Consider the following 23001-nt stretch of genomic DNA (forward strand, 5'->3'; position numbering starts at 1 on the left):
TTATGGAACTAAACTGTACATTATCAATACTGAGTTACAAAATGACATTGTCCCCCTGACATTTAAAAGTGCTTTCTTTTAGCAAATAAGAAAAAAAATTTGTAAACACTTTCAAAACACTTGAGACCTTATCACCCTTTACTTAATTTTCTCCTAGCCATCAAGGAAACAATGGCAAGGCTATTCCTCAGCTTGGGTTAAATTATCTTTGGTGCAGTTTAGGTCATTTTGCTCCATTTCTATAGTCACTGAACAATCTTCTGATTATTTGATGGATTTCACAGAGGCTTTGATATCATTAAGTTATGACTTAGGTATCAGATACAAGTATTTCAATCAGTGTAAACAAACCAATCAACAAACAGTCAACTGGTTTATAAATTAAGTTCTTGGAAATATAGATGGCCTGTGTCAGACCCTAGAGGCCCATCACCTTGAGAGGAATGGCAAAATCAATGTTTCTCAATTGGAAGAGTAGGGGTCACATCCTGGACCATAATTACCCCACAGGGTATTCCTCTAATTTTGGGATCTTTCCAAATATCTGGCCTCCTTTTTCTTTTTAATTTTAGGCCAAAGAAGGACAGGGGACAATGTAGGACAGGGGTAGCAGCATGCTTGAGCAATGCTATTCCTCAGAAAGCAGCCAAGAGAGATAAAGAAACAATTAAGGGATGTGGGACCAAGGTTAAATAACTAAGTTTCTATAATCTTGATATGTTAAAAGTACTCCAGGCATTACACTTAGTGTTTTAAGTATTTATCGATAATCAACTACATGTAAAGCCCTGTAATAGATACTCGGGACACAGACACAAGGAGAACCTAGTTTCCCCAGTGTCCACCACCCATCCCAGCCTAAGGAGCTTACTGCCTGAGAGGTGGGCACAGGGATTGGGCAGGTTAGGTAAACAGGTAACTTTAGTACTGAGTAATACCGGTTGTGATAGGGCTAGGTATGGAGTGCTAAAGGAACACAAAGGGCAAGTCTAGTTTTCAGGGAAAGGAGGAGGCAGGATACATTTAAGGATGCACAGAGGTTACGCAGGCAAAGAAAGGTTACTGGGAGACCTGAAACTTTAGCTAATCTGTGAAAATGATCTTAGTGTGAAAAGATTAATATTGAAGATTTTATATTTGTTTGGTAATAACAATTCCAATATTCTACTCATTTTTAGTTGGAAAGCAAGCATAAAGGTCTCATTTTCTTAGACCTATTAACCTTGAGATGTAAGTGATGAGGCATTAATGAATATTTTCCACAGGAACATCTGGATGCCTGCTCGATGACTTAAATAGAAAATGACCTGACATCTAGATAAGCAAATATTGTTCTGCAGAAGAAACACTATGAAAGAATGATGATTTGCCTCTAAGAAAGTGATTAGCTGTGACTGTATTGGAAGTAGAAGCTAAAAGAAGCAAGATATGGATGAGGGAGTCTTATTCTGTAGATAAAGTAGCTCAAAACTGTAACTATATCCTTTAATAAAAGAAGTCCATAAGTGATGAAAATAAGATGACTACTGTGCTAAAGTTGTTTTAAACAAATGTATAAATAATATTGGCCGATATTCTATCATCTGGGACTTTATAAATACACATATCAGCTCATTTAATCTTTGTCACAACCTTATAAGTAACCACCACTATTTTTTCTGTTTTAGAGCTGAGAAAATCAAGGCAAGAGAAATTAAATAATTTTATCTTCCCTTTTCCTCTCCAGTAATTAATTTCCCCTCTTTCCTAACTTTATTTTTTCTTCTTAGTATTTATCACTATGAATAACATGCTACATATTTTACAATCTATCCTATTATCATTTGTCTCCTCTGATGAGAGAGTAAGCTTTGTGAACATATGGATATATTAGTCACCAAAACAGGCAAAGGATTTTCTAGGTGGCCCTAGCGGTAAAGAACCCACCTGCCAGTGCAAGAGACACAGGAGACATGGGTTTGATTCCTGGGTTGGGAAGATTCCCTGGAGGAGGAAATGGCAACCCACTCCACTATTCTTGCCTGGAGAATCCCACAGACAGATGAGCCTGGAAGACTGCATTCCATGGGGCTGCACAAAGTCGGACATGACTGAAGAGACTTAGCACACATAATAGACAAAAACCCTTGCTAATTAAAATGAAAAATTGAAGTATAGTTGATTTACCATGTTGTGCCAATCTCTGCTATACAGCAAAGTGACTCAGTTTTACACATATATACATTCTTTTTCTGAATATTCTTTTCCATTATGGTTTCAGTTCAGTTACTCGGTCGTGTCCAACTCTTTGCGACCCCATAGACTTCAGCACGCCAGGCTTCCCGGTCCATCACCAACTACCACAGCCTACTCAAACTCATGTCCATTGTGCCAGTGATGCCATCCAACCACATCCTCTATCGTCCCCTTCTCCTCCGGCCTTCAATCTTTCCCAGCATCAGGGTCTTTTCCAATGAGTCGGTTCTTTGCATAAGGTGGCCAAAGTATTGCAGTTTCAGCTTCAGTATCAGTCCTTACAATGAATATTCAGGACTGATTTCCTTTAGAATTGACAGGTTGGATCTCCTTGCGGTCCAAGGGACTCTCAAGAGTCTTCTCCAACACCACAGTTCAAAAGCATCAATTTTTCGGCACTCAACTTTCTTTATAGTCTAACTCTCATAATCATACGTGATTACTGGAAAAATCATAGCTTTGACTAGATGGACCTTTGTTGGTAAAGTAATATCTCTGCTTTTTAATATGCTGTCTAGGTTGGTCATAGCTTTTCTTCCAAGGAGCAAGCGTCTTTTAATTCCATGGCTGCAGTCACCATCTGCAGTGATTTTAGAGCCCCCCAAAATAAAGTCTCTGTTTCCACCGTTTCCCCATCTATTTGCCATGAAGTGATGGGACCAGATGCCATGATCTTAGTTTTCTGAATGCTGAGTTTTATGCCAACTTTTTCACTCTCCTCTTTCACTTTCATCAAGAGGCTCTTTAGTTCTTCTTCACTTTCTGCCATAAGGATGGTGTCATCTGCGTATTTTCTCCCGGCAGTCTTGATTCCAGCTTGTGCTTCATCCTGCCTGGCATTTCGCATGATGTACTCTGCATAGAAGTTAAATAAGCAGGATGACAATATACAGCCTTGACATACTCCTTTCCTGATTTGGAACCAGTCTGTTGTTCCATGTCCAGTTCTAACTGTTGCTTCTTTACCTGCATACAGATTTCTCAGGAGGTAGGTCAAATGGTCTGGTATTCCCAACTCTTTAAGAATTTTCCAGAGTTTGTCGTAATCCACACAGTCAAAGGCTTTGACATAGTCAATAAAGGAAAAGTAGATGTTTATCTGAAACTCTTGCTTTTTCAATGATCCAGTGGATGCTGGCAATTTGATCTCTGGTTCCTCTGCTTTTTCTAAATTCAGCTTCCGGTTAGCATATTGTTGAAGCCTGGCTTGGAGAATTTTGACCATTACTCTGCTAGCATGTGAGATGAGTGCAATTGTGTGGTAGTTTACACATTCTTTGGCATTGCCTTTCTTTGGGATTGGAATGAAAACTGACTTTTTCCTGTCCATTATGGTTTATCCCAGACTAATTTTTGCTTTGGGTTCAATAGCTCCTTGAACTCTGGTTTTGTATCACTATTTTATTTTTTTTTTTACTTCTTATTAGCACAAAGTATAAAATCTTATACATGCTGGAGCAAAAAGTATTGACTGAGTGAATGATGAGTGTAATTAATCAGTAAGGGTATACAGAGCCCTTGTCATTGTGGTACTGCACTTGTCACCATGAGATGGGGAAGCAGTGTTTTTAAAGAACTTAGGAATATAAACAGGTAGAAGTATGAGGAATACTTGGGATACAGGATAAAAAGTCACATTTCATTACTTTCGCTGTTTAAGCATATAATGATGCCTAAAAATGCTTATACACTATACTTCTCAAGACCTCCTAGTATTCTGCTGCATTAATCTTTCTTGGAAATGCCAGAACTGTTCAGAACTCTGCCTATGGACCTGTTGTTCCCTGTGCAAAGAAAGATTTCCCCCTACTTTTTTAAAGCAAACTTCTTTAAGAATAGAACTCCTCCATTATGGCTCTTCCAGTCCCGCTTAAGAATTACTATCTTTCTACAGTGCTGTTTTTATGTAACAGCACTCCCCATATTCTTTTACATACTGACATTATCAGGTACTTGTTATAAAAATAGTATGCTTTGAGTTGACTTTTTCATTTTTCTCACCTAGAGAACTTTTTTACTCCCCCACAATATAACCATAAATAAAGAAAAGTTCTCAATGATATGATAATATCACTCAGTGATACACAAGCTGGTTATTTAACCAAAATCAAATGAGGGCTGAATAGAATCTACTTTTCTTATTTTCAGCTCAACTTCTGGGTGCAGGGACTATCTTCATTGACTAGAAGAGTACCTGGCAAACAGATTATTACTTATTGAATAAATAAATGAATGCCTGTATACAAACCATGGTAATAAATGCTAAATGGCATGGTATAAACTAAATGTACTATAGGAACTCAGAGATAAGAAATACTACAAAGAACAATGAACTAACAGGAAGTTTAGTATCCACAATTTTCTAGCTGTATAACTGAGCAAGACATATAGTTCAGTTCAGTTCAGTCGCTCAGTCGTATCCGACTCTTTGCGACCCCATGAATCGCAGCATGCCAGGCCTCCCTGTCCATCACCAACTCCTGGAGTTCACTCAGACTCACGTCCATCGAGTCAGTGATGCCATCCAGCCATCTCATCGTCTGTCGTCCCCTTCTCCTCCTGCCCCCAATCCCTCCCAGCATCAGAGTCTTTTCCAATGAGTCAACTCTTCACAGGAGGTGGCCAAAGTACTGGAGTTTCAGCTTTAGCATCAGTCCTTCCAAAGAAATCCCAGGGCTGATCTCCTTCAGAATGGACTGGTTGGATCTCCTTGCAATCCAAGGGACTCTCAAGAGTCTTCTCCAACACCACAGTTCAAAAGCATCAATTCTTCAGTGCTCAGCCTTCTTCACAGTCCAACTCTCACATCCATACATGACCACTGCAAAAACCATAGCCTTGACTAGACGGACCTTTGTTGGCAAAGTAATGCCTCTGCTTTTGAATATGCTATCTAGGTTGGTCATAACTTTCCTTCCAAGGAGTAAGCGTCTTTTAATTTCATGGCTGCAGTCACCATCTGCAGTGATTTTGGAGCCCCAAAAAATAAAGTCTGCGACTGGTTCCACTGTTTCCCCATCTATTTCCCATGAAGTGATGGGACAGATGCCATGATCTTCGTTTTGTGAATGTTGAGCTTTAAGCCAACTTTTTCACTCTCCACTTTCACTTTCATCAAGAGGCTTTTTGGTTCCTCTTCACTTTCTGCCATAAGGGTGGTGTCATCTGCATATGCTTTAATTTTTCAATTTGTTAAGATTAATGGGCTGAACTAGATCAGTTGTTTTCAAATTATTTAGCTCTCTTTTGTCTAATAAAAATCTAAATGGAACCCCCATTATATAAATAAAGAGACTACATTATAGTATTATTTATTAGCTTTATAATATTGAGACAATTGTGATTATCACAGAAAAGCTATTATAAATGGCAACTTTAAAAAAACAGCAAATTTGGCATTGGCAATATTTAAGATTGTTGCAGTCAAAATGGTCTAGAAGCTTGAAGGGAGGTAAAGAAAATCTCGTTTCCACTACTGAATGACTTATCTAATCTTTACTCACATCTCTGGTCATGAATACAAAATATGGGCAAGAACCACCCAAAACTTAAATTAAGCAAGAGGACTTACTTTAGTATAATATTGTCACACTGATTTGCCACTGCAGAACTGTAAAGGAGTGATAAGGATATATGGTAGAAAGATGCCTCTAAGTCGTATTTGTATTTTTTTAATGGAGCATACACACACTGTAGCTATTCTCTTGCTTGCATAATTTGATTTGGATATATAACAAGGTTGGGCTTCCCTGGTGGCTCAGACCATAAAGAATCTGCCTGCAGTTAGGAGACCCAGGTTCAATCCCTGGGTCTGGAAGATCCCCAGGAGAAGGGAATGGTTACCCACTCCAGTATTCTTGCCTGGTGAATTCCATGAACAGAGCAGCCTGGCAGGCTACAGTCTGTGGGGCTGCAAAGAGTTGGACATAACTGAACAACTAAGCACACATATAACAATGGACTCAATTTTTTTTAAAGGCCAGCTAAAAACTTAAAAACAATACTCTTAAGAAGTCTAAATATCTACATGGAAATCGGAGGTAAGGCTTTAGTCAGCAGTTCATAAAATATAAACAAGCAGCACAGTTTTTGTTTCATGATGTGTTTATGTGTTATAATTTGGTATACATCTGAGTGGGCATGCTGTTTTTATGACAGTGTTAAAATACTTCATATAATTTTAAAATTTAAATTTGTGTCCGACATTGGGAAACTCTGAAGAACCTCCTCTGAGTTAGATGTTCTTCTGATCCTTCTAATGCTGTCATTTCTATGTAGGCTAGAAAAGCAAGAAAGACTGTAAAGATGACTTCAATGTCTTCAACTCAATGTATCTATGTTTACCAAGATAAGATACTCATGGAACATAGTTGACCGAATTGAAGTGGAGAACTTGTGCTAGGGAGTATCAGAAATACAGCTTTAAAAAACATGTCAGGGCTTCCCTGGTGGTTCAGTGGTTAAGAATCTGCCTTGCAATGCAAGGGACACTGGTTTGATCCTTGGTCTGGGAAGATTCCTGCTGCCGTGAGGCAAATAAGCCTGTGTGCCACAACTACTGAGCCCGTGTGGGGCAACTATTAATGCTGGCACTTCCTGGAGCCCGCATTCCCCAACTAGAGAGCAGCTCCCACTCTGCGCCAACTAGAGAAAGCTGCACACAGCAACAAAGACCCAGCACAGCCAGAAATAAACAAATTAAAAAACATGTCAGTCTTCCTAGTACTGGATGAATCTCTATGCACATAAAGCTAAAAACAGTTTTTGTATCAGAGATCCATGACATTTCTAACATCAGCTTTGCTGGTGTACAAGTTTCTTAATTTATAAATGCAATTTCATTCCTATGTAGTAATTCACTGATAGTGACATCTGTCAGATGGAAAATAACTTTTCAGTGATTTTGTTTTTATTTACTTGAAGAACATAGCCTGATTTCAACTACAGAGCAAAGTCTCTTAACTGACCTCCACATAAACAAATCACTGAATTAATCAAAACAGCATTTCCATTTGAAAACAGACAAATGTTTATTTGTGCTCTTATCACTTGAATCATATGCTGTTGACTATCAGTTGTGTTGTTTCCAAAGCTGTCTGAGTCAGTAACATTTGCTGGTGTCATTTAGGCATTTAATAAAATGTTTTATAAGCAAATGAAATATAAATAAAAAAAGAGAAAGAATATTTCCATGTAAATTAAGTTGAAAGCATAGCTTTTAATACCAGCCTCTTAAAAAATGAGGTTGAATAAGATGGTAAAGAGCAGAATCTTGCAAGGAAAACCCTAGAAATCATGATTAAGAGCACCAATTCCGTAACCAGACTGCTGATATTAAAATTTTGGCTCAGTACTTGGTGTATGACTTAGGGTAAGTTACATGTCTGTTCTTCAGTTTTCTCAAGTGCAAAATGAAGGTAATACTAATACCTACCACGCTGCTGCTGCTAAGTCGCTTCAGTGGTGTCCGACTCTGTGCAACCCCATACGCTCTACCACACAATGCTGAACAAATTGAATAAGTAAGGATTTGTAAAGTACTTAGTGTCCAGCACATAGTAAGCACTATGTAAATATTTGGTAAATAAATAAAAATAGCTGGCCATAAAAAAAGCTCAACGGCTCTAAACAACTGAAATCACACACAATGTATCATCCGATAAAATTTCCATAGAGCATCACAAGAATATGATATCCCCAAACATGCCTGTGTTCATAAATTTAAAAAAGAGTCACCTTTATATAGGTAGCGGTGAAAGCCAATTTGAGTTCAACAATCATAAATTTAAGGCAGAATCCAAAATGTGACCTTTTTCACCAGAACATGAGTTATCAGACAGAACAGCAGTATGGACGGAACCAGACCTCTGATTTATTGAGTATATAGGCATAGGAAAAACAAAAACAGATTATATGATTTCTGCAATTTACTAGCAAGCTATTCTAAAAAACATACACAAACACTCACATAGAGTGGGGCAAGAGAGAATGATATAGTAAATATGGCAAAATGTTAATTGCTGAATTTGTGCGAATAGATTTCTTTGCCCTACTGCAGCTTCTTGGTAAGTTTGAAATAATCTCAAGTTAATAAGTTTAAAAAAAAAAGTAAGAAAATCACAAACAAAAATAAAATAGGACCATGGTTTTGAAGAGGGGTGAGTAAAAGACAGAGGGGTAATAAATTCTGAGATATGGCAAATGTGTTACTGAAATATGGAACATAGAATCTGAGCTGGAATAACAGTTTATATGAAGTTAAAGGAGCTTCCCAGGTAGTGCCACAGTAAAGAATCTGCCTGCCAGTGCAGGACACACAAGAGACACGGGTTCCATCCCTGGGTCAGAAAGATCCTCTGGAGAAGGAAATGGCAATCCACTCCTGTACTTTTGCCTGGGAAATCCCATGGACAGAGAAGCCTGGTGGGCCACAGTCCAGGGGGCTGCAAAGAGTTGGACACAACCAAGCGCGCACACACACACACACACACACACACACACACACACACACACGAAGTTAAAGAACATGCAGTACAGGTATCAGAGGGCGAGGAAAGGAACTGTGAGTATACGAGAGGCAGGAGAAATAGTCTAACCTGAAGAAGTTAAAATGCTGGGAAGACAAAACCTAGACTTTAAAAAAATTATAAGGCAAAGTGATCAAATGCTCAAACAAATGAAGAAGAAAGAAAACTCATTTCAGGTCAGAGAAAGTTAATATAATGGGCTATTTTACTTTTGAATCTCTTTTCTACCTTGCTAACCACCCGAGCCTCACATCTTGGTTGGAATAACAAACTTAAACAATTGTTTATACAAAAAAAAAAAAAAGAGGAAGAAAGAAAGAAAACTCGAACAGTTCATCTTGCACGAATGGAGGATTAATTTGAGACAGGGATGGGTAGAGAAGGAAAAAACCTCCTGGAGCAGTTGATAAAAATGTGTCCTTTCCTAGGTGTTTATATGGAATTGGCCTGGTCTTGAATATTTAGTCAGACAAATGAGGTATGATTAATAAAAGTAAAGACAACATGATCATTTTCCTAGAGAACCCAAACTGGAAAATTATTAGAACCAAAGATGAAAGGATTTAGAAGGTAGTTGTTGTTGTTCAGTTGCCCAGTCTTGTCTGACTCTTTGTGACCCCATGGATTGCAGCTTGCCTCCCTGTCCCTTACCATCTCCCGGAGTTTGTCCAAGTTCATGTTCATTGCATTGATGATGCTGTCCAGCCATCTCATCCTTTGACACCCTCTTCTTCCACTCTCAATCTTTCCCAGCATCAGGGACTTTTCCAATGAGTCGTGTGTTCACATCAGATGACCAAAATACTGGCGCTTCAGCTTCAGTATCAGTCCTTCCAGTGAATATTCAGGATTGATCTTCCTTAAGATTGACTGGTTTGATCTTGCTGTCCAGGGGACTTTAAGGAGTCTTCTCAAGCAACACAGTTCGAAGGTATCAAGTTTTTGGCATTCTGCTTTCTTTACAGTACAGCTCTCACAACCATACATAACCACTTGACTAGACAGATCTTTGTTGGCAGAGTAATGTCTCTGCTTTTCAATACACTGTCTAGGTTTGTCATCTCTCTCCTGCCAAGAAGCAACTGTCTTCTGATTTCATAGCTGCAGTCACCATTTGCAGTGATTCTGGAGCCCAAGAAGAGGAAATCTGTCACTACTTCCACCTTTCCCCTTCTATTTGCCTTGCAGTAATAGGGTCAGATGGCATGATCTTAGTTTTTTCAGTCTTCAGTCTTAAGCCAGCTTTTTCACTCTGCTCCTTCACCCTTATCAAGAGGCTCTTTATTTTCTCTTCATTTTCTGCCATTAGAGTGGTATGATTTATATATCTGAGGTTGTTGATATTTCTCCTGCCTATCTTGATTCCGGCTTTTCTTGATTCCTGCCTATCTTGAGTCCAGCCCGGCATTTCTCATGATGTGCTCACCCTGTTAAGCAAACAACGTGGCAGCAGACAGCCCTGTCCTACTCCTTTCTTGATCTTGAACCAATCAGTTGTTCCATACAGGGTTCTAACTGTTGCTTCTTGACCTGCATACAAGTTTCTCAGGAGACAGGTAAGATGGTTTAGTATTCCATCTCTCTAAGAGCTTTCCACAGTTTGCCATGATCCACACAGTTAAAGGCTTTAGTGTAGTTGATGAAACAGAGATAGATGTTTTTCTGAAATTCCCTTGCTCTGTCTATAGTCCAGCGAATGTTGGCAATTTGATCTCTAGTTCCTCTTCCTTTTCTAAACTTACCTTGGACATTTGGAAGCTCTTGGTTCACATAATGCTGAAGCCTAGCTTGCAAGATTTTAAGCATGACCTTACTAGGATGGGAGATGAGTGCAATTTAGAAGGTACCAGGGTATAAAACAGGAACAAGACAAAACAAGAACACAAAATCAAGAAAGGGATAAATGCTCTATCAGTTAAATATATTAATTAGCTGTAGTATTGGTGTTAGAATAGGCAAGTAGTATAATAGAAGAGACTGGCCACCAAAAACCCCATAGATATGCAAATTCAGTTGATGATAAAGGTGGCATTTTTATTTACTGTCTGAGCAACCAGGGAAGTCTTTATAATAGAAGAGACTGGCCACCAAAAACCCCATCAGTCAGTTCAGTCAGTTGAGTCGCTCAGTCGTGTCCGACTCTTTGTGACTCCATGAATCGCAGCACGCCAGGCCTCCCTGTCCATCACCAACACCTGGAGTTCACCCAGACTCACGTCCATCGAGTCAGTGATGCCATCCAGCCATCTCATCCTCTGTTGTCCCCTTCTCCTTCTGCCCCCAATCCCTCCCAGCATCAGAGTCTTTTCCAATTAGTCAACTCTTCACATGAGGTGGCCAAAGTACTGGAGTTTCAGCTTCAGCATCATTCCTTCCAAAGAAATCCCAGGGCTGATCTCCTTCAGAATGGACTGGTTGGATCTCCTTGCAGTCCAAGGGACTCTCAAGAGTCTTCTCCAACACCACAGTTCAAAAGCATCAATTCTTCAGCGCTCATCCTTCTTCACAGTCCAACTCTCACATCCATACATGACCACTGCAAAAACCATAGCCTTGACTAGACGGACCTTTGTTGGCAAAGTAATGTCTCTGCTTTTCAATATGCTATCTAGGTTGGTCATAACTTTCCTTCCAAGGAGTAAGCGTCTTTTAATTTCATGGCTGCAGTCACCATCTGCAGTGATTTTGGAGCCCCAAAAAATAAAGTCTGCCACTGTTTCCACTGTTTCCCCATCTATTTGCCATGAAGTGATGGGATCGGATGCCATGATCTTCGTTTTCTGAATGTTGAGCTTTAAGCCAACTTTTTCACTCTCCACTTTCACTTTCATCAAGAGGCTTTTGAGTTCCTCTTCACTTTCTGCCATAAGGGTGGTGTCATCTGCATATCTGAGGTTATTGATATTTCTCCCGGCAATCTTGATTCCAGCTTGTGCTTCTTCCAGCCCAGCGTTTCTCATGATGTACTCTGCATATAAGTTAAATAAGCAGGGTGACAATATACAGCCTTGACACACTCCTTTTCCTATTTGGAACCAGTCTGTTGTTTCATGTCCAGTTCTAGCTGTTGCTTCCTGACCTGCATACAGATTTCTCAAGAGGCAGGTCAGGTGGTCTGGTATTCCCATCCCTTTCAGAATTTTCCACAGTTTATTGTGATCCACACAGTCAAAGGCTTTGGCATAGTCAATAAAACAGAAGTAGATGTTTTTCTGGAACTCGCTTGCTTTTTCGATGATCCAGCGGATGTTGGCAATTTGATCTCTGGTTCTTCTGCCTTTTCTAAAACCAGCTTGAACATCAGGAAGTTCAGGGTTCACGTATTGCTGAAGCCTGGCTTGGAGAATTTTGAGCATTACTTTACTAGTGTGTGAGATGAGTGCAATTGTGCGGTAGTTTGAGCATTCTTTGGCATTACCTTTGTTTGGGATTGGAATGAAAACTAACCTTTTCCAGTCCTGTGGCCACTGCTGAGTTTTCCAAATTTGCTGGCATATTGAGTGCAGTACTTTCATAGCATCATCTTTCAGGATTTGAAAGAGCTCAACTGGAATTCCATCACCTCCACTAGCTTTGTTCTTAGTGATGCTTTCTAAGGCCCACTTGACTTCACATTCCAGAATGTCTGGCTCTAGGTCAGTGATCACACCATCGTGATTATCTGGGTCGTGAAGATCTTTTTTTGTATAGATATGCAAAATAAATTGATGATAGAGGTGGCATTTTTGTTTTTTGTGGTGGCATTTTATAATCAGTAGGGAAAGGATGGCCAATTCAATATATGGGCTGGGACAACTATATTCTTGGGGGAAAAGATGATTTACTTTTATAACTCATGTGATTCACAAAAATGCATTTCAGATGATTCAAGACTTAAGTCAAAACAAAAACTAAATCAAATTAAAATATAAATGCAGTAATATAATATAAATTAATATGTGTATCTGTACCATATTTATGAAAATCTTCTAAAGAAGATACAAAAAGCAAATGCCACAATGCAAAAGACTGTTAAATTTGACTACATCAAAATTTAAAACTTCTGTTCAGCAAAAGGATCACCAAAAAACTGAAAAGACAATTGATGGCCTGGGGAAAATATCTGCAACATAAATAACAGTCTAAAGCATTAGTATCTAGAATCCATAAAGAACTTCCAAAAAGCAATAAAAAGATAAAAAGCCCAAAAGAAAAACTGACCATAAATACAGATAGACTGAGAAGAGGACATGTGAAAGACCTGTGAGCTTAAGATGCTCAATCTTAGCAGTAATCAGAAAATGCAAGATAAAGCAATAAAGAAGTACCACTTTTCACATGTAAGATGCACATTTTTAAAAGACTGGCAATAGCAAGTTTCCTCAAGATGATGGGAAAACAGCTAATGTTAAACTACTGCTAGAAGGACCAACTGTTACCTCCTTTTAGGAAGGTAACATATAGCATCAATACAAACTTAAGATGTACATATCCTTTGAAATAGCAACTCCTCTTCTTCATCATGCCTGAAAAAATAATCAAATATGAGCACAAAAAGTTATGTAAGATGATATTCACCAGCACTGATCATTAGAGTGAAAAATACAAAACAACCTAAATGCCTAATAAGTAGGGAATGGGTAAATAAAATTCATGATATGGAAGATAATACAACACTTAAGAGAGGTGGTCTTACAGTGATATGGAAAAATTTCTAAGACATAATATTAAGTGAGTTGAGATTGTAAAAGTGAAAATATTTAGAATAGGGATCACTAATGTACTGCTATGGAGAGATCAACAGGACAGAATGCTGTTCACTGAAAAGGCAAGAATCAAAGACAAACCATTAACAATGAACATTCCCAGCACAAGACTAAAGATTTAAAATACCACAGTCCAACTGAAAGAAACCAGACCTTCAGCTGGCTGTGATGCACAGACTTGCTTAAGGCAGGGAAAAAAAAAAAAAAAATCAAATTCCTATGAATTTTCCTAGGCATTGGAGGGTGATTAACATACTACTATTTAAAAGACATCCAGCACCTACCAGGCAATGAAAGCCACTTTAATGATTCATTTATTTCTGACAATGCCAGGGTAAATATTATGGGTTCCATTATACAGATAAAGAAAGCGAGGCTCCAAAGTTAGGTATCCTTCTCCTAACTTTAAAAGGTCACTTAACTAATAACTGCTATTTGAAGTGAGGTCTGGAAAGCACCATCAGACTGTAAGAACAATGTGTAAAAGCGTGAGAAACTGTGCAAGCAATATTACAGAGTCAGGCTATGTTTGCTGAATCTTAGAATAACATCTGGCCTTGAAAAAAGGATGTAGAATTTTAAAAAACTGTATTTCTTTTTGTTTAAAAGAATGTTCCTTAAAAAAAATAAAAATTTAAGCTACATTTAAAATCATACATAAAGATATAGTACTTTTTGGTTCTATTGATGGTAAAACTAGGTTCCTTTCCATGTCAAATGCCATGAATTTTCAACCTTTCTTCCTTGGGTGGCTTTAGTATGTTATCTTCAGAGACTAAAATTACATGTTAGTTCAAAGAAACATGTACTGAGTACCTACTGTATATCTAGGTGCTCAAAAACAAGTAACACAAGGAATGCTCCCTCAAAACCTGAGGAATAACTTTTGGAAACCACTTGGGAGCTTCACTCAGGAGGCATGAAGCAATCAAGTATGTAGGACAAAATTATGTTTATTTGTGGCACTCTACAAAAGCTGAAGTTCTACTTTCAAGAACTGAATCAGGTATGAATTTTAACATACAGAGGTGTATACAGTCCAATTACTCAAATCAAATACTGTTTTTACTGCCTATTAACTTGGATTTTAATATCTTATAGCAAAAAACCTAGGATATTAAGTATAAGCCTTTATAAAATCATTTGATTTTATTTTTGTTATATAAGTGTCCTTGGAATTCTTCAGCTTATAATTCAATGTTTTTCCTTGATGACTTAAGGTATTTAAAATTCTTTTTTGGACCAAGAGTGAAAACATGGCAGTAACCTTGATACTAACACTGAACACAGAGTGTGTTACATGTGAGTTTCAGGAACACTCAGCATGGCAGAAATGCTGGGAATCTGGAGCAACTTAAGAGGTTAAAACACTAAAGTTGGCTTAGGAGGCTTTAGGAATATTAGGAGATGAGGTGATGCGAGCAATTTTATTTCTGGAAAAATCAATCTAATGTTAATGAAAAAATTTCCATGGCAACCTGATACAGAGGCAAAGATGCAGAATAAAAAGATAAAAGATGTTTTTAGTTCTAACTATGGGTATTGTTTGAAGACTTTATTGAAGCTTTCTGTTTCTAAACTTCAATTGGGATATGTTTTAATATCTTTATTTTTATAGTTTTCAAGAAGGATATTGATGGCCCAGATTAACCTGTAAACTAATAAACTAGTTTCTATTGACCTAGAGAGTCACAGTTACTGGAATAAGCTATATAACTTTTAGGAGCCTTTATTAATTCTAGTTCATACTTGAGCAGTAATATTATTTATTGATCATTTTTTGGTCAGAAAGATATTCAGATTTGAATTAGAAAGTAGATGTTGACATATACGCCATCAATTAAACACATCAGGCAACAATAAAACATACCTATGAATTTTTACAATAAAAACAAAAGAGACAAATAAAAGGAATTTTCCTAGATTATAAAAAAAAATAATCATGAAAGCTTCGAGTAAATTTCAAATTTAAATTATCAGGTCATTTCTTACTAGTAATAAACAATAATTAAATCCAAAGGTGTGGCTGCAATGATAATTCTAATGTTTCAGGCATGAACACTTCAAAAGACAACTGTAGCAATAATTTGTATATTTTAAGTGTGAACAGTTCAATAGACAATATCTTTTCTTTCTTTCTTTTTTTTTTTTTTTGCTGCATTGCATGGCTAATAGGATCTCAGTTCCCTGACCAGGGATCAAACCTGGGCCATGGCTGTGAAAGTGCTGAGTCCTAATTACTGGGCCATAAGGAACTCTTCGCCTACCCCATTTTTTTTTTTTCCCAATAGACATTGTCATTTTCGGGAAAAAAAAAAAAAGGCAGGATGTTGTAATACAAGTATTTAGATTTAACTGTATTATAAAATTAGTGCTGAATGATAGATAAAATCCCATACTATTTCATATTTTCAATCTTGTTTTTTATCAGACATCACAACAGCTCACGACTATATAAATTCTATTTTCCTAGAAAAAAATTTGGAAGCCTAAATCTACTTCATATATATATGACCATACATATAAGTATATAAATAAACACACATACACATAAAATGCCAGAAAGCCACTGGGAAATTTCATATTACCAACTCTTCATTAATCTCACAAAAAACAGACTTGTCATTAAAAATTAAAAGTGAAATTATACGTTGTCAAAATGCATGTTGTGAGATGTTACTGTTTTTAATCTTTTTCATTTGTTCAGCTATAGATGTGTGTGAGTACTTGGGTCAAACTGAACCAGTAATTCAGATAATGAGAATTTTACAATACTTTTATCCCTTTCATTCACTGGACTTTTTAATACTTCAGAATTAAAGGAAATCTTTGTTGAAAAGAGTCCTTTTCTAAGTTTTATGATTGGCTTATAATATGGTTATTCATTCATTTGTACAAAAGTATATGAACTGGGTATAAAATCAAATGAAATCAAATCCTTATTAGGGCCTACTATACATCAGACATAGTTCTAGGTTCTAGGGATACTACAATTGGGATGCTTATGCTGTAGAAGTTAAGAGCAAAAATCAATGAATGAATATATAAATAAAATAACTACCAGCCATGTGAGGTGCTATGAAAGAAATAAAAAAGGATCTACGAGAGAACAAGGGTAAGGAGTGGGAAAGATTTCCTTTAGAGGGATTCCTGAAGAAGTCCTCTCTGAGGAGATGAAATTTAAGTGAGACCTGCCTGAAAGATGAGAGAGAAACTGTGCATGAGAAGGGAATAAGGGGAATAGTTTTCTAGGTAGCAGAAACAGCATGCGCAAAACTCCAGAGGTGGACGAGTTTGGTGTGTTCCAGAAACTGAAGGAAGATCCATGGTGGTGGAATGTAATGAGTGAAGTGGGGAGTGGCATGAGATGATGCTGGAGAAATAAGCAGGGAGGGAATCATGTAGGGCCTTATTTTTCATAATCATGTTGTGAATTTTATTTTAATTGCAATGGGGAGTTGTCAAGAATAAAAGCATAGGAGTAATATGACTTTAATTGCATTTTAAGAAGGTATCTCTTTTTTGTTGTGTTAAGAATGGATTGGAAGAAGCAATGGCTAGAAGTCTTGGTGATAAAGGCTGACAGCCTGATAAAATTTTGGATGCTTGTTTATAACTGCCTCTGAAAACTACTACAAAAAAGCAAAATGGCTGTCTGGGGAGGCCTTACAAATAGCTGTGAAAGAAGAGAAAGGAAAAGCAAAGGAGAAAAGGACAGATACAAGCATCTGAATGCAGAGTTCCAAAGAATAGCAAGGAGAGGTAAGAAAGCCTTCCTCAGCAATCAATGCAAAGAAATAGAGGAAAACAGCAGAATGGGAAAGACTAGAGATCTCTTCAAGATTATTAGAGATACCAAGGGAACATTTCATGCAAAGATGGACTCGATAAAGGACAGAAATGGTATGGATCTAACAGAAGCAGAAGATATTAAGAAGAGGTGGCAAGAATAAACAGAAGAGCTGTACAAAAAAGATCTTCATGACCAAGATAATTACGACAGTGTGATCACTGACCTAGAGCCAGACATCCTTGAATGTGAAGTCAAGTGGGCCTTAGAAAGCATCACTACGAACAAAGCTAGTGGAAGTGACGGAATTCCAGTTGAGCTATTTCAAATCCTGAAAGATGATGCTGTGAAAGTGCTGCACTCAATATGCCAGCAAATTTGGAAAACTCAGCAGTGGCCATAGGACTGGAAAAGGTCAGTTTTCATTCCAATCCCAAACAAAGGCAATGCCAAAGAATTGCAAAACTGCACTCATCTCACACGCTAGTAAAGTAATGCTCAAAATTCTCCAAGCCAGGCTTCAGCAATACGTGAACCGTGAACTTCCTGATGTTCAAGCTGGTTTTAGGAAAGGCAGAGGAACCCGAGATCAAATTGCCAACATCTGCTGGAACATCAAAAAAGCAAGAGAGTTCCAGAAAAACATCTACTTCTGTTTTATTGACTATGCCAAAGCCTTTGACTGTGTGGATCACAATAAACTGTGGAAAATTCTGAAAGAGATGGGAATACTAGACCACCTGACTAGCCTCTTGAGAAACTTATATGCAGTTCAGGAAGCAACAGTTAGAACTGGACATGGAACAACAGACTGGTTCCAAATAGGAAAAGGAGTGTGTCAAGGCTGTATATTGTCACCCTGCTTATTTAACTTCTATGTAGAGTACATCATGAGAAACGCTGGGCTGGAAGAAGTACAAGCTGGAATTAAGATTGCCGGGAGAAATATCAATAACCTCAGATATGCAGATGACACCACCAAAAGAGCCTCTTGATGAAAGTGAAAGAGGAGAGTGAAAAAGTTGGCTTAAAGCTCAACATTCAGAAAACGAAGATCACAGCATCTGGTCCCATCACTTCATGGGAAATAGATGGGGAAACAGTGGAAACAGTGTCAGACTTTATTTTTCTGGGCTCCAAAATCACTGCAGATGGTGACTGCAGCCATGAAATTAAAAGACGCTTACTCCTTGGAAGGAAAGTTATGACCAACCTAGATAGCATATTCAAAAGCAGAGATATTACTTTGCCAACATAGGTCCGTCTAGTCAAGGCTATGGTTTTTCCAGTGGTTTTACGTATGGATGTGAGAGTTGGACTGTGAAGAAAGCTGAGCTCCGAAGAATTGATGCTTTTAAACTGTGGTATTGGAGAAGACTCTTGAGAGTCCCTTGGACTGCAAGGAGATCCAACCAGTCCATTCTAAAGGAGATCAGTCCTGGGTGTTCTTTGGAAGGAATGATGCTAAAGCTGAAACTCCAGTACTTTGGCCACCTCATGGGAAGAGTTGACTCACTGGAAAAGACTCTGATGCTGGGAGGGATTGGGGGCAGGAGGGGAAGGGGACGACAGAGGATGAGATGGCTGGATGGTATCACCGACTCGATGGATGTGAGTTTGAGTGAACTCCAGGAGTTGGTGATGGACAGGGAGGCCTGGTGTGCTGTGATTCATGGGGTTGCAAAGAGTCGGACACGACTGAGCGACTGAATTGAACTGAACTTAAAACTAGTTGTTTGTATTAAGCTGTGACTAATAACAACAGGTGTGAGTTTCTCAGGTTGATCAGGGCTGAAGACTTCACCCCTTAATGCACGAGATGCAGATTTGATACCTGGGTTTGAAAGATTCCCCAAAGAAAGCAATGGCAACCCACTCCAGTATTCTTGCCTGGGAAATCTCACGGACAGAGAAGCCCGGTGAGCTATAGTTGACAGGGTTGCAAAAGAGTAGCACATAACTTAGTGACTGAACAGCAACAACAATAATAACAGGTTTAATTATGATTCCCCTTAATGGACCACAACCTTCTCATGGCAAAGGAGCTTGTAAAAACAATGAAGCTATGAGCCATGCCATGAAGGTCCATCCAAGGGCCAGTGTCATAGTGGAAAGTTCTGAAAAATCATGGTCTACTGGAGGAGGAAATGGCAACCCACTTCAGTATTCTTGCCTTGAGAACCCCATGAACAGTATAAAAAGGCAAAAACATATGACATGGGAAGATGAGTCCCCCCAGGTTGGAAGGTGTCCAATATGCTACTGGAGAAGAGTGGAGAGCAGTTACTAATAGCTCCAGAAAGAATGAAGTACCTGTGCCAAAGTAGAAACAATGCTCAGCTATATATCTGTCCAGTGGTGAAAGTAGTCTGTAAAGAACAATACTGCATAGGAGCCTGGAATGTTAGGTCCATGAATCAAGGTAAATTGGAAGTGGTCAAAATCCACCAAATCAATGATCTTTTAAAACATAAGGATCAGAAGACAAAAGTATGGGGGCCACTTCATGGCAAATAGAAGGGGAAAAAGTGGAAATAGTGACAGATTTTATTTTCTTGGGCTTCAAAGTCACTGTGGACCATGACTGCAGCCATGCAATTAAAAGACACTTGTTCTTGGAAGAAAAGCTATGACAAACCTAGACAGTGTATTAAAAAGCAGAGACATCACTTTGCCAACAAAGATCCATATGGTCAAAGCTATGGATTTTCCAGTAGTCACGTATGGATGGGAGAGTTTTACCAGAAGGAAGGATGAGGACCAAAGAATTCATGGTTTTGAACTGTGGTGCTGGAGAAGACTCTTGAGAGTCTCTTGGACGGTAAGGAGTTCAAACCTGTCAATGCTAAAGGAAATCAACTCAATACTCATTGGAAGGACTGATGCTGAAGCGCCAATACTTTGGTCACCTGATGCAAAGAGCTGACTCATTGGAAAAGACCCTGATGCAGGGAATGACTGAAGGCAAAGGAGAAGGAGGCAGCAGAGGATGAGATGGTTAGATAGCATCACCGACTCAATGACCATAAATCTGACCAAACTCTGGGAGATAGTGGGGGACAGGGAAACCTGACATGCTGCAGTCCATGGGGTCACAAAGAGTTGGATATGCTTATTCAGAGAAGGCAATGGCACCTCACTCCAGTACTCTTGCCTGGAAAATCCCATGGACGGAGGAGCCTGGTAGGCTGAAGTCCATGGGGTCACTAAGAGTCGGACACAACTGAGTGACTTCGCTTTCACTTTTCACTTTCATGCAATGGAGAAGGAAATGGCAACCCACTCCAGTGTTCTTGTCTGGAGAATCCCAGCGACAGAGGAGCCTAATGGGCTGCCATCTGTGGGGTCGCACAGAGTTGGACACGACTGAAGTGACAGCAGCAGCAGCAAACGAACAACAACAACAATTATGACTGGAGAAATGGGTCATGTTGGAGACTGTAATAGCGTAGGAAATGTACACTGGGCATGGTCACACAGGTATCTTAGACTTTGGAAAAGCATATTTCAAAGTATTCAAAGAGAGATTAAATGCACATTTTTAGCATCTATTACAAGGAATGCAAAGAAGGTTTTGAAATTAAAAAATAAAAGGACGCACTGACCATGACCACATATTTAGCCTAAGCAGAAAGCAGAAAGCTGAAGGAACCAATGATGCTCAAGGAGTTGCACAGAGAGCTTTCCATGTGGCTTAGGTATAAAGAGGTAATATTTCAAAAGTAAAATAAAAGTCATATAAACCTATTAGATTCAGCCTTTAAGACCTTATGTGATTGACTTCTGAATACTTTCCTGACTGCATTTTGTACCACTCTCTTCTTTGTAAATGACTCTAATTGTGTCCTTCTTCCAGTTCCTTGACTGTGTATATAAGCCCAAACTTGTTTGGATTTTAGTAGTTGCTGTTCCATCTTCTAAACTCTTCTAATCCTTGAGTTCAACTATCACTTCAAAACGCCATCTTGTTTATTTTAATCACAGCCCACATTCTTAAATAAAATAACCTGTTTCTATGTTTACTGTCTTTCTCTAATTAATTGCATTTAAGCAACAGAACAAGGCCTTTGTCTACCCTTTCATGATATGATCCTCAGTGCTTAACACAACTTCTGGCACATTATAGGTTTTCAGTAAATACTCAATGAGTGCAAAGGAGGAAGAAAAGTAGAAGGAAAGGAAGGGGAAAATGAAAAGGCATCAGAGAAGACTACAAAAATTTTTATCGAGTTCAGAATGAATTGAGCTTTAGAAAAATCCTAAAAATACAAAAGGAACTTTTAAAGTTATGATTGGAACAAGAAGAGGATTAAGAGAAAATTTTTACTTTGATAAACACAAAAATAATAAAATGAAATTAAAAGAGAATTAAATTTCTATTTTGTTTTCAACAAAGAGAACAAATCTTATGTCAAAATGAAAAACTAATTTGATTAAGGATAAATCAGAGAGAACTCTGGCTTGTAGCCAAGATGGAACAACAGGGGTCATATTTGCCCTCATGCCTGAAATAATAACAACAAAAAACAGATAAAATACATGAAGGAAGGGTTTTTAAGACATTAGGTATCAGTCAATCAAGGACAGTGACTTTTCAGAAATAGGAAGCAAAGGAAATGAGCCCTAAAACTGTCCTAGCTTATTGCCTTGGGTGAGTTTCCAGTCTGTGTGCAAAGACGGTGAACCCAGTTGGAGCCCAGCAGACTAAGTTGAGGAGATGTAGCCGAAGAGTCAGTGACAATCAAGGCAATGTGAATCTACAGGGCAGAATGCCAGAGAAGGAAGAGCTGCAGAGAGAGAAATGAAGAAATCTGGAGAGAATTCCCTTTGAGTATCAATCACAGTATATTAATCAGTGCAATGCATATGAGGAAAATAACTCAGGCTGAGGAAAGAAGCCTGGCTTGGAAAATTCTGCAAGGCAGTCTTCAACAGTATGTGAACTGTGAACTTCCAGATGTTCAAGCTGGATTTAGAAAAGGCTGAGGAAAGTGAAAGTTGCTCAGTTGTGTCTGACTCTTTGTGACCCCATGGCCTATACAGTCCATGGAATTCTCTAGGCTAGAATACTGGAGTGGGTAGCTTTTCCCTTCTCTAGGGGATCTTCCCAACCCAGGGATTGAACCCAGGTCTCCTGCATTGCAGGTGGATTCCTTACCAGCTGAGCCACAAGGGGAGCCTAAGAATAATGGAATAGGTAGCCTATCCCTTCTCTAGTGATCTTCCCAACCCAGGAGTCAAACCAGGGTCTCATGCATTGCAGGCAGATTCTTTATCAACTGAGCTATCAGGGAAGAGGAACCAGAGATCAAATTGCCAGCATCCACTGGATCATCAAAAAAGCAAGAGAGTTCCAGAAAAATATCTACTTCTGCTTTATTGACTATGCCAAAGTCTTTGACTGTTTGGATTACAAAAAACTGGAAAATTCTTAAAGAGATGGGAATACCAGACCACCTTAACTGCCTCCTGAGAAATCTGTATGCAGATCAAGAAGCAACAGTTAGAACCGAACATGGAACAGCAGACTGGTACCAAATTGGGAAAGGAGTAAGCCAAATCTGTATATTGTCACCCTGCTTATTTAACTTCTATGCAGAGTACATTATGCAAAATGCCAGCCTGGATGAAGCATGAGCTGGAATCAAGACTGCTGGGAGAAATATCAATAACCTCAGATGTGGAGATGACACCACTCTTATGG

At 38.6% G+C, this 23001-nt stretch overlaps 1 protein-coding gene across 7 annotated transcripts in view; it reads right to left on the bottom strand.

The window, feature by feature from the left end:
* Positions 1-23001, bottom strand: part of MBD5 (methyl-CpG binding domain protein 5) — a 484478-nt gene that overhangs the window by 73019 nt on the left and 388458 nt on the right. The gene's annotated exons all lie outside the window — the stretch shown is intronic.

This window comes from Bos taurus, chromosome 2 (genome assembly GCF_002263795.3).
Source record: "Bos taurus isolate L1 Dominette 01449 registration number 42190680 breed Hereford chromosome 2, ARS-UCD2.0, whole genome shotgun sequence".
NCBI lineage: Eukaryota > Metazoa > Chordata > Mammalia > Artiodactyla > Bovidae > Bos > Bos taurus.